Below are 15,000 nucleotides of genomic sequence, written 5' to 3'. Positions count from 1 at the left end.
AACTATCATGGGGTGGTATTGAATATCGCTGGCACTACTATGAAACAGTTTCTTTTGCTGTTGCCAGAAGAGATTCATAAAGGGTGTCATCTTGGTTTCATCAGCATCGCTTATTATCTTCGTCAGATCATTGCTCAAGTTGTTGTCAATTTCCACACTTGCCTTTTCAAGGGCAGCCCTCATTTCAGACAGCTCTTGCTCAAGCTGAGAACATTTTAGCCTGTGTTCTTGTAGGGCTATATTTCACTCTTTCTGTAGATGTCTTAGAAATGGGGGCATTCAACTTTGCTGGCTCCAAAGATCTTCTTTGCTTTGCTTGAGCTTTACGGTCACTAGAAGAGAGTTGCTCAGTACAGGTAGAACACTTTTCACTCGATTCAACTAAAACGTTACAGTTCTTTGAGCGCCAGTATTCTTTACTTGTAAACATATCACTACCATCATCACACTCAAATGGATCAGCTGACTTGGGAATAACATGATGAACCAGGCTAGAGTTGATTTCATAACAGTCAATCCCAGGGCAAGGAATTAGTCTTCCTACTTCTTTAATCAGATTGCTCAAAGTTATGTTCCTCATTGATCTCACATAGGTTTTATATAACTGATGATCATCAGTTATTAACCATCCATAGCACACAACAGTGAAACCAAGGCTATCGTCCACAATAAGTTCATATTCTGCTAAGCAAAATGGCTCCTTTCCTCTCTATGTAATGCAACTCTATCAGCCATCTCTTCGACTCTCCATTCACTGAGGCATTTAAGTGTTTGGATCTTTTTACAGAAATCTGAAAAATTGCTGTAGAAATAACGATTTCTTGTGCTTTCTATTGTGGACCCAGGCAGGAACCCTGGGGAACACCGCAGTCCAGAGAAAATTCCCTTGACATCGATCCATCAATTGAAACTCGTTGACTCCGACCAGACAGGTACGAGCGGAACCAGGCATGCGCTTTACCCTACAAGCCAACAACCTTGGTAAGCCGATCTAACAAGATGAAATGATCAACCGTGTCAAACGCCGCACTAAGATCCAAAAGGATCAATAGAGACCCGTGTTGCGAGTTCATTTTCAGGAAAACATCGTTCATAACCTTGAGCAAGGCCGTCTCTGTGCTATGGTGCACACGATAAGACGATTGCAGCTCTGGATAGATGTTATTGGTGACCATCTGACCATGCGTCTTTATGAACACAGCATTTTCTGTAAGTTTGGAAATATATATTGTAGATTACTGACTGGTCTGAAATTCTGAAAAATCGGTTCCAGTTCGAGCCTCTTCAACAGGGGATAGACCAAGGCACATTTCCACTGGTCAGCAAATAGACCATTCTGCAGTGAAAGATTAATGATCTTGGTTATAAAAGGGAGCAGAGTGTCAATACAGGCAACAAGAAAGGGAGTTGGCATAGGATCAAGCGCACATGACTTCTTGGGCATGGCCTCAATCAGTTTCCGTAGTTCATGTTCAGTGAGCAGAGTGAAACTGGTCATTGGCTCAATCAAAGATACTTCAGGCTGGGGGTCAGTGTTACGAGGTGACGCATCAAGTGACATTTCATCGAGCTTATCCTGAATAGTGACAATCTTCTGGGCGAAAAATTCACCGAGCTTATTGGCAAGAGCAGCCTTATCCTTTAAAGGTGGAAATTGAGTTTCACGACCGCCACCAAGCAACCGCTTTGTTACCGAGAATAATATCTTCTGATCGCCACAGATCTCATCAATGAGTTCTCTGTAAAACACCCTGCGCGCCTCTGTCATAAGGTTGTTAGTTTTATTTCTCAACTCCTTATACCTCCGTAAATCAGAAAGGAGGCCAGTGCGCCGCCATCTTCTCTCTGCCTTACGCCTCTCCTTTCTTACTTCCTTTATATCGTTGTTAAACCAAGGAACCAGAGGACGCACTGGAATAGATCTAGTAACAAGTGGAGCATGACGGTCTAGTGCAGACGCAAGAGTGGTGTTATAACACTGCACCAGATCGTTGAGATCGTCTGGAGTGTAACTACACAACTCTGAAGCAGCGTTCCGACGAAGGGCTAACGCTCGAAACGTCTGGTTTTATAACTGTAACGGTGGCCAATTTACCATTTCAGCTTTGTTGATATATTCAAATTATTCTGAAGCAGCAAGCTCATTAGACAGTGCAGCAGTGTCGATATTCTTAATCTTTCTGAACGTTTTCGTCTTCCTGGTGATTATTGGCTTGTCGAGATTGAGCAGACAAGTAACAGACCAGTGATCAGATATATGATAATCACTAACAGGTAGATCCTTGACCAGGGTGTCGCATTGCCGTGTGATAATTAGAACTAATGTGTGCCCTGACTCGTGAGTTGGCGTAGTAACATGCTGCAGCAGATCCATCGCTTCGAGTAGATCAAGAAATTTCCTGCGAACAGGATTCCCCACAACATCTACATGAATATTAAAGTCGCCCGTTATAGGCAACGGCTCTGAGGAAAGAATGATTGACTCGAGATAGGCTGAGAACTCCTCAAAGAAGACATCAACAGTGACAGGATGAGAAGAAGAATACTGCAGGCGATACACAACAATGACGCGGACTTTCCGAGAGCCCCGACCAAGAATGATCCACGCAGAGAACTCGAATGACTTTTTCTCGTCAGCTGCGATGTTCGTCACGCTAACACTGTCACGGCACAATAAAGCTGTACCACCCCCGTACCAAAACAAATCGAAAGCAAACAAAGATTGGGAAAACGAAAACGAAAAACAAAGTGAATAGCAAACCAAGACAGAACAAAGAAAAACGAAATATTGAATTGTTCGAAATGCTAAAACTTCAAGAGTTTTATAAAGAAACAATATTTTTACAGCTGTTGCTTGAAACAGCCTAATGAGGCTAGTAAACTACTTATTTTATTTGTCGCCACTTGATTAGCTTGTATAAAAAAATGTCATAAGTTTAATTTCTGATCAACAGAAGAATTTATAGGTTATTTCACGGTTGGTGAGCGCGTACGATTTTTATTCATAACGAGTGAATAAAAATCGTACAAGCGAACTAACCGTGAAATAACTTATTTGTTATATACTGTCCGTGCACGGTTCGTCCACTCATTATTTTTAATGTTATAATATATGTTGAACAACAGTCAAAGCCAATTTAGAGTCTTGTTTTTTTTTTTTCACTCCACATTATACCAATACAGAACCTGATTTTACCTGAAACACATATCGTTTTACTAAATTTGAAATCAAAACCACTTTACCTGATTAATGTAAAGAAGAAAAACGTCAAATCTACAAAAATTGCCAAAATGTTAGAAGTAATCATCTCTTTACTTCTGCATTATGATAAAAAGCCAAAAACAAAATCAACTTCTGTTTATCGTTTTTCGTTTTATGTGCAAGTTTAAAAAGAAAAACGAAAATTTACTTCCATTTTATCGTTTTCTGTTTTTTGCCTAAACTAAAACAAATCAACGAAAAACGAAAATTGACTTCCGTTTTATCGTTTTCTGTTTTTTGCCAAAACTAAAACAAATAAACGAAAAACAAATTTTGAGTTTCGGTTTGTCGTTTCCTGTTTTAGTTTAGTGCCTTTGCGGGTACATAACCTTATGCAAAATGGCAGGGGGAGGGTAGGGGGAGTCCTGTATATGGGAGGGGTTAACGTTCATTTGCAATTTTAGCGGGAACTCTTGACCAGTGATAAGCTCTCTTATATTCAGCTCTTAAGTCGCTGTTGCTGATTGGCTAAAGCCGTGCGTTTGTACAACACTATGCTTTGAGCGCGACACGTCGACCTCGTGAGGAAAAATCGTTTCGAACCGTCAGTCGCGGCCGTCAAAGTTGCTTTTTCATATCAAAAGCGTAGTAACGAGACAGAAGTACAGGCTATAGACGTGTAGAGAAGACCAGAGTAGTGTGCTGTGTATGTTATCTTGGTGGTGGTGCTTTGATCGCGTAATTAATGGAAGACAGAACATTCGTCCTTTGGCGCGCACAGCAGCGAGTGAACTTCACTGAAGATTACTTGACAGCTGATCGTATTTCGGCAGTGTTTAAGGTAAGACCAAGGGTAATACAGCATCTCAGTGGCAATAATATAATAGTATTTATCACCATAACATTGACAAGAATTTCTACTATTTGTATGGGCGAAGGAATATATCGCTCTTCGTTCGGTTTTTTTTTTTTTTTTTTAAAAACCTCTCAAATACCAAGGTTGAGTGTTTCGTTTTCCTGTGCAGCTCAATAAATAGCACCCGATAATGAAGTAGCAGTGCACATCTCTATTTTAAGAAAGATTTCTTTCCGTTTGTTTTGTTTTTTATGTTTTGAGCGCTGACTCTTCCCTGTTTCAAAATATTTTTACATTGAGAGGAGGTCCACAGTTGAACAGATCAAACCACGTCACACTGAATCAAGTTAAAAAGATAACAATCCAAAAAAATACACCCTAAAAATACAAAACATTTTAAAAAACAATTACTTTGATCACAAATAAAGAAGGGACCTAATTTTTCTCTAATGGAATCTGAAATAGTTAATTGATTCATTGATTGATTTTGAACCTGCTTTAGTCGCAGGCATGTGTTTGTTTTCACAGGGAACACTTCGATAGGAGACTTTCGCTAACTCGGCTAAGGGTAAAGTCACCCTCCACAGACTAGACATTTAGTTGTCGACAATTATTCGTTATTGGCAACTGAAAAACGTAATGTGTGAGACTAGATGGCGGCAATTACGCAGTTTCCCCTCTGGGGAAACTGCATTAGTTGTCGTCAAGTAATAGTTGTCGAGGATTTCTCAAGCTCTCGCTAGCCTGACTTAGTTATCGACAACTAATCCTCCAATGTGTGCAGCCAATGTGTGCAGTGCTTGAACATTTGTTAAACATTTGTTGTTGATGACAATTGTCGACAATTGAATGTCTAGTCTGTGGAGGCCCTGCAGTGAATGTAATTGCGGTAATAACAAAACACTGTTCTCCGATAGCCACCGCAAAAACCCAGTTCAATCTGGCTCCTCCTCAGGCCCTTCGATTTTAGTCGCAAACAGGCGAGCTCGACGCAGGAGAAACGGGCAATTCAATGGTTTCCTGTCTGTCTTGCGAGTTGCGAAATAGTACAGGGAGAGATGTAATCTCGTGTTAGGTAACCGGGACTACACTTGCACAGGTTGCCATAGAAAAAAACAAGAATTCGTGGTTTTTTTTATAGTGGAGAAACTCTTACTGTGTATACCTTCAGAGGTGTCTCGCACCCAAGCGATGTAGCGCGTCCCGTTTAAATTGGAGATACCTAAACTCCTGTATTAAAGTAAAGCTTATACAACTGTGGCTATCAAACTATACTAAGAATAGTAAAAAAAGAAAAATGAGTTGCCGAATTTTTCATGATCACTAAATGCGAGCTCCCGAATCACCTTTTGAAAGCTACAAGTGAAAGCCAATTGTGTTTTTGATCAATTTAATTTTTTCCTCGGTTTCAGGCCCAAAGCGCTAAAAATACCATGTCTGCGGTTTGCCATAATCCGTTGCATTAAAACGTTGAAGGGCATTTTTGAAATAGGTGAGAAAAATATGGAGTGATTGTAAAAAAAATATGATCTCGGAAACAAGGTACTATTTAAATTTGAGGGCAATCGAACAAATTCCCTTTGAATTATAGCTGTTCTTTAAAGTGTGCTTCAAGCGAAAAAAATTATTTGAGAAAAAAGCGTGAAAAAAAAACTCACGCTTCGCAAACAAACTCCGCCCACCAATGCCTTCAACTAGGTTCTCACATAACTGAGCCAATTAGAGCAAAGTGAAAAACTCGTGTGTTTCACAATGCACTGAAGGCGGGGAATAATTTTTCTGTAGCTCGGTTTTTCTTGAAGCTGGACTGGCAAAATGGGAAGGATGAAAAATGATACATTAACACTGCAGTGGCTGAGCGAACATAACAAACAAACGAAAGCGCGGCAGACACACCCTTGCAAAGCAATTATGCATGGATAATATTCCAACAATTTCTCAGTATCGGACTCATGAGAAAAGTCTCTTTCAGGGGGGGGGGGGCACCTCCATATATGGGCTATAGAGGTATGTGCCGCGGGATAGGGTAAGGGTTTTGAGGTACTCGATCTTTAAATAAGGTATCAATTTTGCCCCTGTGAACAATGTGTTCCCAGCGCTATCCTTGGATAGGTTACCTAATTTGTATCAACTAAAATTGCAGTGCAAAAATGCCTAGCTAAACGAAAAAAAACCTGATCTGGGAAAACCAAAATATCCAGTACAAGTATTTAATTGCAAACTGATGTTATAACAATGTGCGTTGTGCCGTGCGCGGTTAGCCGTTTGTTTTTTTTCCCTTGAATAGAGTGTCATTCTCCGGGTTTGGGTCTTGAATAGGGTATCAATTTTTGTTTGCTTCATACTTAGATAGGGTCAGGGTTTAAGACCGTTCGCGGCACACACCTATCTGAAGTCTACGGGAGTGCACCCCTCTCCGGGTCTCTTTAAACATATCCGTGTTACTGCTGTCAAGTTCCCAAACTCTTAGGGACCCTTTTTGCCTCTCTGGAGTAAAACCTCAATTTCTTCGCCAACATCACCTTTTTGAAAAACTTTTTTCAGAAATGAGACATTACTCTTTGACCATTAAAACTTGACCAAAAATCTAATTTTGAAGAAAATTGACCATCTGAAGGTATGCAGAAAAGTATTTTTCAGTAGAAGCGCAAATCTGATAATCTGTCACGCTAAGTATTTGCAGGTCACTCTTAGCGACCCGTACGTATTTTTGTTTCAAAATTCAAGTTCCTGAAAAACAATCGGGAGGCAAAGCCTGATAAAACTCTGATTCTGTTTAAATGCAGTGACTTTAAGGGAGGCACATGCTGGGCCTGAATTCCCGCAGCTGCTCTATGTGTAAAGAAGTATTAACCCAGATTATACTAAAAATACCATAGTGAATGATAACCAATACCCATTCATATGACTTTTAAAACACTTTATTTGCAAATGTTGTAGGCAAAACTCTATTCATTTTAGGTACAAAGAAATGGTCTGTATCTCCAAGACGATTTTAGCCGGGTAGCTCGGTTTCCCAACTCTGGGGGAAATTTTGAGACAACTTTGTGGCGGGAGAGGTCATCACAGGCGGCCCAAGCTCTCTTTGATAACCACACAAGGAACATAATTTGCATATTTATAAGGATTTGTATGGGATTTTCTACAAGATATCCACAGAGATAGTTAAAAGTGAAAATATGAAATAAAAATGGCTTACCTTGTTCAATACGTGTGTTGTTTGCTACTGGTGTTGTTATTTTAACGATTTCACTTGATTTAAGCGATTTTTTTAAATCCTGGTTTTCTACCAAATAAAGAGAGGACAAGGCCAAACACTTCTGCCCGGACAGCCTGCCGAACGAAGTAAAAAATCCCAAGGTAAAATGTACCCACGGCCACAAATCCACCGCAGAATTCAAGGGTAAAGGTTGATCTTTCATTTCTATTCTCTAACCACACAATCTCAGCTCGGCGCCAGGCGGCTCTTCGTGTCCTCAGTGAAACGCTAAAACGATGGTAGACGTCCGCGTACATTTCAACCACGGCACAAGGACCATTGAAATCGGCTTGGTAACCTCGTCATGTTGGCAAACCAAGACTCGCAGGGGTACTAGACCTCAACCTTTCAACAAAACTTCTTGTACAACCCGAGGTCCGCTCAGGTCGAACCTAAAATGTACCATTGTCTCAAGCACCCAATCAAAACCACGCAGCATCTTGTTTACAAGTGCGAAATTTTTGCAAAACTCGGAGGAAACCCAGGAAGAAATGTAGCCGGTTGACTTGTTATTTCTTTTCAATCGTCTAAGTATTTGAATTGGTTTACGTTGGTTTTTTTTCTCATGTATGTATGGATGGATGGATGGATGGATGTCTCCCGCTCTTGAAAACTTCAAGTTTTCCAATATATTCGCATGTTGTAGTTTCTTACAAGCGATCACGAGGTGATGTTGTATTTTGATTTAATACTTCAGGGTAAAGTTGAATGTGGACCAGAGTCAAATAGTGGACTTTGCGTTTGAAGGTCACAATTTATTGATTACTTGTCAGGCTGGCGTTGGTAAAAGCGAGGTCGTAAAAGTATTTATTGGAAAGGCGAAACGTGCGGGAATTAAAGAAGATCGGTGTGATATATTCGAGCGGCATTGCTTGTCAAGTGTATGATAGCGGCGTTGCGTCAACTGTTCAGTCGTTTTATGGCTTATCCACGGCAGAATTACCTTGGCGACAATTGATTGATCGCTCGGCTGAAAATTCGGTAGTTCGAGACCGAGTCAAGAGCCTCGACATAATTGTGTGGGACGAGGCCAGTATGTCATCCCAGAGGATGTTGTTGACGAGTTGAGGTCCAGTACCCCGGCGAGTCTTAGTTTGCCAACATGACGAGGTTACCAAGCCGATTTCAACGGTCGTTGTGTCGTGGTTCAAATGTACGCGGACGTCTACCATCGTTTTAGCGTTTCACTGAGGACACGAAGAGCCGCCTGGCGCCGATCACCGGGCTGAGATTGTGTGGCTAGAGAATTGAAATGAAAGATCAACCTTTGCCCTTGAATTCTGCGGTGGATTTGTGGCCGTGGGTACATTTTAGCTCGGGACTTTTTACTTCGTTCGACAGGCTATCCGGACAGAAGTGTTCGGCCTTGTCTTCTCCTCTTTATGTGGAAGAAAACCAGGATTAAAAAAAACCGCTTAAATCAAGTGAAATCGGTAAAACAACGACACCAGGAGCAAACGACACACGTATGGAACAAGGTAAGCTATTTTTATTTAATATTTTTACTTTTAACTATCTCTGTGAATATCTTGTAGAAAATCCCATACAAATCCTTATAAATTGTGTTCCTTGTGTGGTTCTCAAAGAGAGCTTGGGCCGCCTGTGAGGTCATCCCTTGAAGTAAAGAGATCAAATACAGAAGTACCCGGCACGCCCACAACCTTTCAAGTTCCATCCCCCCATGATTTTGGATTGTCGCCTTTACCATCATCAGCAGCCACTTCAGCATCATTCCAAGTTCCTACTCAACACATGCCTAGTTCCAGCAGGACTCCCACTGCCCTAAACAGAGCTACCAAACAGTCGGGAGAAATAAGAAGAAAAGTATTCCTGGCTGAACTCGATCCTGACAGTGGAAATCCCATCCCCACTGCAACAGCCTACTTTAAACTAACTCCAGAAAAATGCACAGTGGTAGACGTTTCACAACTTTCCAAAGAATACCTCAACAAAGAGGATGACTTGGTAATTGTGGACAAAAACGGCTTTGAGATCCTCGATAATCCAAGCACTCAAGGTAAGAACGCGATTATTATATCAGGAAATTATGATGCAAAAAGTTATCTATCGTGTTGCTAAAAAAAGAAGCCCAAAAGTAGGGGCAATTAAAGGTTTTATGAACATACATTGGACCAATCAAAGAGTTTGAGGACAGATTTAAAAAATAATTTATGCTTGACTGCTCTTAAAAATCTCTGCCGGTCCATCCCCAGGCTGTCAGGAATGAGGTTAAAAACAAATATTGATAAAAAATTATCGCTTTTATGCGGGACCTGAATTCTGGGGAATAGGAACATTGAAGATGTATGCCTACCGAGAGGTAGAATACGAGCGCATGAAACAGAAAAGAGCCAAGATGACGTCCGGAGAGGGAAAAGAGGCAGGTTTACGAATGCGCCATCTCTCGCTGAGTATTCAACTATCAATCTCATCTTGGATAAATTAGATGACATGGAAGATCACATCCAGCGCCACACGAATTGCTGCAAGAGGCTACACGATTTAGAAAAAGCGCTGGCCACCGCATTCAAATGCACCATATGCCTGAATATTTTTCCACCAGATGGTGTCAAATTTGCAGGTTGCTGCCAGCGTCTTGTTGCTTGCGTTGAATGTGCCGAAGAATGGTATCAAGGAAGCAATTCCTGCCCACTCTGCAGAAGCGAGGAAGGAGGCAGCAAGAGGCAACGGGCACGTGGATTTGAAGGGGTTCTAAATCTTATTGAACCATCCTAGAATATTTCCTAAATCTTGTTCAACATTTGACACATTCGGTTTGTGTCAAAAAAAAGGTTGTGTTGCTTTATAGTTGTAGTAAATCGAACGGTTTCGTTTACATTTTACAGCAAAGTTTGTCAAACATATTATCTCTATCAAAAGTACTTAACAAATAGACTCTCCTGTTCTTGTTAATATTTTTGGATTGCACTACGAAAGGAACATGTTTAGTCCCCTGTGAGAAAAACTAAAAATTATTGGCGAGAAAGGTGTCTTGTTAGCTGTATGTAGTATGAGATAGCATCTCTAAAGAATACATCATTTCCATTCGCAATTGCCTGAAAAATTACATCAAAACATGGAAAATAGTTCTTAAATGCTGTTTTTCTAATATCTTTCTTTGCTAGCTGCTGCTCCAGTACTCACAAGCAAATCAATTAATCAAATCGCGGGGAAAACACCGTCTGTCTTTCTAATTATTATAATCAATTAGCAGAAAAGGATGATTTGTAGCGGGAGCCGGTTACCTGGAATTGGGTGCGAGTTCCAAGAGCTAACAGCGTACTCCATTCCCACTTCTACAACTTGTCTCGTTATCCAGGAGACAGTATTTGGTAACTTCGTCCTCCCTATCGATGACTCCTTCATTTTCCATCTGGACAAGTGCACGCTTCACAGGATAGTTAGTGTGATAGTTCATTTCCACCCACAGTCGTTCCACCGCACGGTTCTATAAGAAGAAAAATTTGCGCTGATGCTAATTGCCACACCGTAAAGTCTTTCACTTACTTTGGTCATTACTTGTTTTGACTGTGTCTGCACATAGGGCTGCCTTATATTGTTGTTTCGATACAGTTTTAGCATTTCTTGTACAAACAATACAAGATAAAACTCCTTGCCATGATCTACTCTAACTTGATCCCAGAGACCGTAATGTAGTAATGTTTCCCTAGAACAAAGATAAAGAGCACTTAGAAAATGTTTTCCTTACATTATTGCTATTATAATTGTTATCTTTGCAATTACAGTTATTATTATACAACAAATTAGCTCAGCAACATTGCTGGGTGGCATCAAGCCGCCTTAGATTCATTCATCATCGACATCAAGGACTTACCTAAACACCTCCAGGTAAATAACAAGGTTGTTCTTCAATGGCTTAACAGACTTAGCCGTAATAAGTGAGCTATAGCCATCAACAGCTATAACTTCTGTTACACCGTAGCGAATTAGTTTCTCATTTTCATCAAGGTGGAGTTTATGACCAAACTATTCTGCGTAATACGGAACTGGATTGAAATGCCGCGTAGTTGATGTCTGTCGCTCGCGATGATACTGAGGGTTGACTCTTTTGAGTAATTGTCCCGCTCTGTTTATTCCAACCCGCAAACCTCTTGAATGTCTAAGATGACCTGTCATCATCTTTCTTCCATACGTAGAACCAACCTTGTGCGAGACTTGAAGAAAGTGTGTCAAGATAAAAGCCAGACAAACATTGCAAGCCACTTATATTAAACGAGTCCACTGAAACTGCGCCAGTGAATTAAACAGTTCATCGTAAATCCGTTCCTATTTCTTCGTTAGAGATGGAAGCGAATGTTTTTTTAATATTACCTTGAAAAACAAAAGCAGAGAGATTCAATTTTATAGTCGAATGGTAATGCTCTCATGAGGTCATTTACTAACACTACTACATAGAGCGGTTAAGCTCGCTGAAAAAAGTTGCTAGCAAAATCATCACTTAGGGCCCGTACGCACTAGGCCGACAAAATTTAAACTGCGTCGAAAATAGCTTCTGAGTTTCTTACTCTACGCAATAATGGACTAGATACCGCAGATAATTACCTCGGCAACAGCTGACAAAACAACAGCATCAAGGTCTGCTTTCGGTAAGCTTCTATTTCGACTGCGAATGCTTTGTTGCGCGCAAAATCTTCTCACGCTTCTCTCCGATAATCCATTCACTCCAGGGTAAGCCTGTCGCGGTAGAAAGCTTACTTCCTTGTTGCTTTTCTTGTCATTTTCCACAAGTTTATGAAGATAGTTATGGATACCGAGGCTTTTGATCGCCATTCTTGATCGAAAATTCCCGCCAAAACGATAACATACCATAAATTTCAGTGTTTAAATCTGCTGACCAGTCACTTGGTACAACAGTAGGGGGAAAACTTCCTCCGACTTCTCCGACTCCTCCTACGGAAGGGTCTGGGGAAGGCCTTGCCCTATCCCTCACCCACTCACCCCGTGCCCCTAAAGGAAACGTGACATAACGGAAGTTGATTTTCGCTATCATTTTTTTTTGTTCCTTTGGTTTGGTTTGGACCAAAAAAAAGAAAACGATTCGACAGAAGTCACTTTTTGTTTCTCGTTTATTTGTTTTAGTTTGGGCAAAAAACAAAAAACCATAAAAGGGAGGTCGATTTTCGTTTTTCGTTTATTTGTTTTAGTTTAGGTAAAAAACAGAAAACGATGAAACGGAAGTCGTTTTTCGTTTATTTGTTTTAGTTTTGGCAAAAGCCAGAAAAAGATGAAACGCAAGTCAATTTTCGCTTTTCTGTTTAAACTTGAACAAAAAATGAAAAACGATAAAACAGAAGTTGATTTTGTTTTTGGCTTTTATCGTAATGCAGAAGTAAAGAGATGATTATTTCTAAAATTTTGGCAATTTTTGTAGATTTGACGTTTTTCTTCTTTACATCAATCAGGTAAAGTGGTTTTGATTTCAAATTTAATAAAACGATATGTTTAAAGGAAGATCAAGTGGTACAAAGGAGTCAAAGGTGAACTGTTGCGATAGTATTTCTGATGAGGAAAGTGTAAGAAGCTGCGATAATCATGCGAGAGGCACACCTATGGATGCAGCTGAAGGTGTGGCCTTTGGATTATAGAGAACTGGAACTGAACAATTGTCCACTGAGTATGTAAATCGCGTCAAACCGTATGTAGTAAATGTTCAGTTAGGTAGGGCGCAGATTAATTGTAAAATGAAAGTAGACACGGGGGCATCTCGTTCTACAGTGTCTAAACATGTCTATGATGCTGAATTATCAGATTACCCCTTTCAACCTGTGGGAGTAATTTTACGCAATTATTCAGGGGAAAAGATTCTAGTAGTGGGAAAAATTACTGTACCAGTGAAATTTGAAAATCAGGAACACATTCTCGATTTAATTGTTGTAGAAGGCAATCTCCCTGCATTGTTTGGGCGAGGTTGGTTGAGTAGAATAAGGGTGGACTGGAAGAACGTGTTTAACGTTAAAGAAGAAATCACCAGGAATGAGATTTCAATCCCTAAATCTGAGACCTTTCCAGCTGAATTTAATGATGTATTGGAAAAACACAAGATGTTGTTCTGCGCTCAGGGCTCTGGTATCAAGGGTTTTAAGGGATCCTTAAAACTTAAAGAGGGTGCCAAACCAGTGTTCATGAAGGATAGACCGGTCCCTTACTCGCTTGTGGAGAAAGTTGAAAGAGAGTATGATCGCTTGGTTGAATCAGATATTTTATATCCTGTATCTAGCAGCAATTGGGCAAGCCATGTGGTACAAGTCCCTAAATCTGATGGATCCGTACGAGTATGTGGGGACTACAAGGCCATTAATGAACGCATAGAAGATGATGAGTACAAATTACCCAATATACAATACATGTTTGTATTGCTGTCTCAAAATGGGGCTATTCCTGATACCTTTTCTGTCATTGATTTAGCCAGTGCTTTCAACCAATTATTTTTGGATGAAGAGTCCTCTCAGCTACTAACCATCAACACTAGAAAAGGTTTATTTAGATCCAAACGCCTGTGTTTTGGGGTAAAAACTGCAACTTCCCAATTTCAACGCGTCATGGATTCTATCCTGTCAGGTATTAAAGGTGTGATGGTGAGGGTTGACGACATTCTGGTGGCAACATCAGGTGGAGCCACCAATCACATGGAAGTGATCAAACAGGTTTTTGGAAGACTGGCAAAGCACAATGTTAAGGTGAATGGCCTTAAATGTCAGTTCTCTCAAACTCAAGTGAAGTACACGGGGCATATTTTGAGTAAAGAGGGTATCAGTCCTGTTAAGAGCAAGCTGGACGCAAATCGCCTAGCCCCTAGACCTAAAGATGTGTCTCAGCTGCGATCATTTTTAGGCATGTTGAATTATTACTCAAAGTTTATCAAGGATTTTTCGTCCAAAGTGCAGCCACTGTACCAACTTCTTGGGAACAAGACTGAATGGTTGTGGAGCAAGGAGTGTGAAATTTCATTTTTAAGGGCCAAAGAAGTTCTCTCTAGTGAGAAAGTTCTAGTCCATTATGACCCACAAAAGCCTCTAAAACTGAGTGTGGATGCCAGTCCATATGGCATAGGGGCGGTATTGAGTCATCTGATGGAAGATGGCAGTGAGCGGCCGGTGGGGTTTGCTTCTCGTACACTTAACAGTGGTGAACGAAATTATGCCCAGATAGAAAAAGAGGGGCTGGCTATCATCTTTGGAATTAAACGATTTCAGCTATATCTCTATGGTAGAAAGTTAACACTAGTAACGGATCACCAACCTCTAACTCGTATTTTTGGTCCAAAATCTAAAGTTCCCCCATTGGCTGCAGCCCGTTTACAACGATGGGCTGTACTCCTGCCTGGATATGATTTTGACATTACATTCAAAACTTCTGCTGACAATGCTAATACAGATTTTTTCAGTCGATTTCCACTACAATCTCTGCCTGATGATGAGCCTTTGGATCCAGATATGCACTATGTGTTTGCAACCGTGACAGATGAATTGCCCGTAACTGCAGCAGAGATAGCTGAAGGTACGAAGACAGATAGTTTGCTTGTAAAGGTATATGAATATACTTCCTCTGGCTGGCCAAGCACTTGCCCGAGTCCAGAGCTTAGACCCTTTTGGAATCGTAGAGATGAGCTTGCGCTGGAAAATGGGTGCTTAATGTGGGGTAGGCGTGTCATCATCCCATTGA

The 15,000-nt window shown here is 40.7% G+C and overlaps 1 pseudogene; it reads right to left on the bottom strand.

Moving 5' to 3' along the window:
* Positions 1-9,951: 9,951 nt before the first annotated feature.
* LOC111321111 (uncharacterized) lies at positions 9,952-12,300 on the bottom strand (annotated as a pseudogene).
* Positions 12,301-15,000: the final 2,700 nt, after the last annotated feature.

The sequence above is a fragment of the Stylophora pistillata genome, chromosome 4, assembly GCF_964205215.1.
Source record: "Stylophora pistillata chromosome 4, jaStyPist1.2, whole genome shotgun sequence".
Classification (NCBI taxonomy): domain Eukaryota; kingdom Metazoa; phylum Cnidaria; class Anthozoa; order Scleractinia; family Pocilloporidae; genus Stylophora; species Stylophora pistillata.
This window is presented reverse-complemented; position numbering and strand designations above follow the sequence as displayed.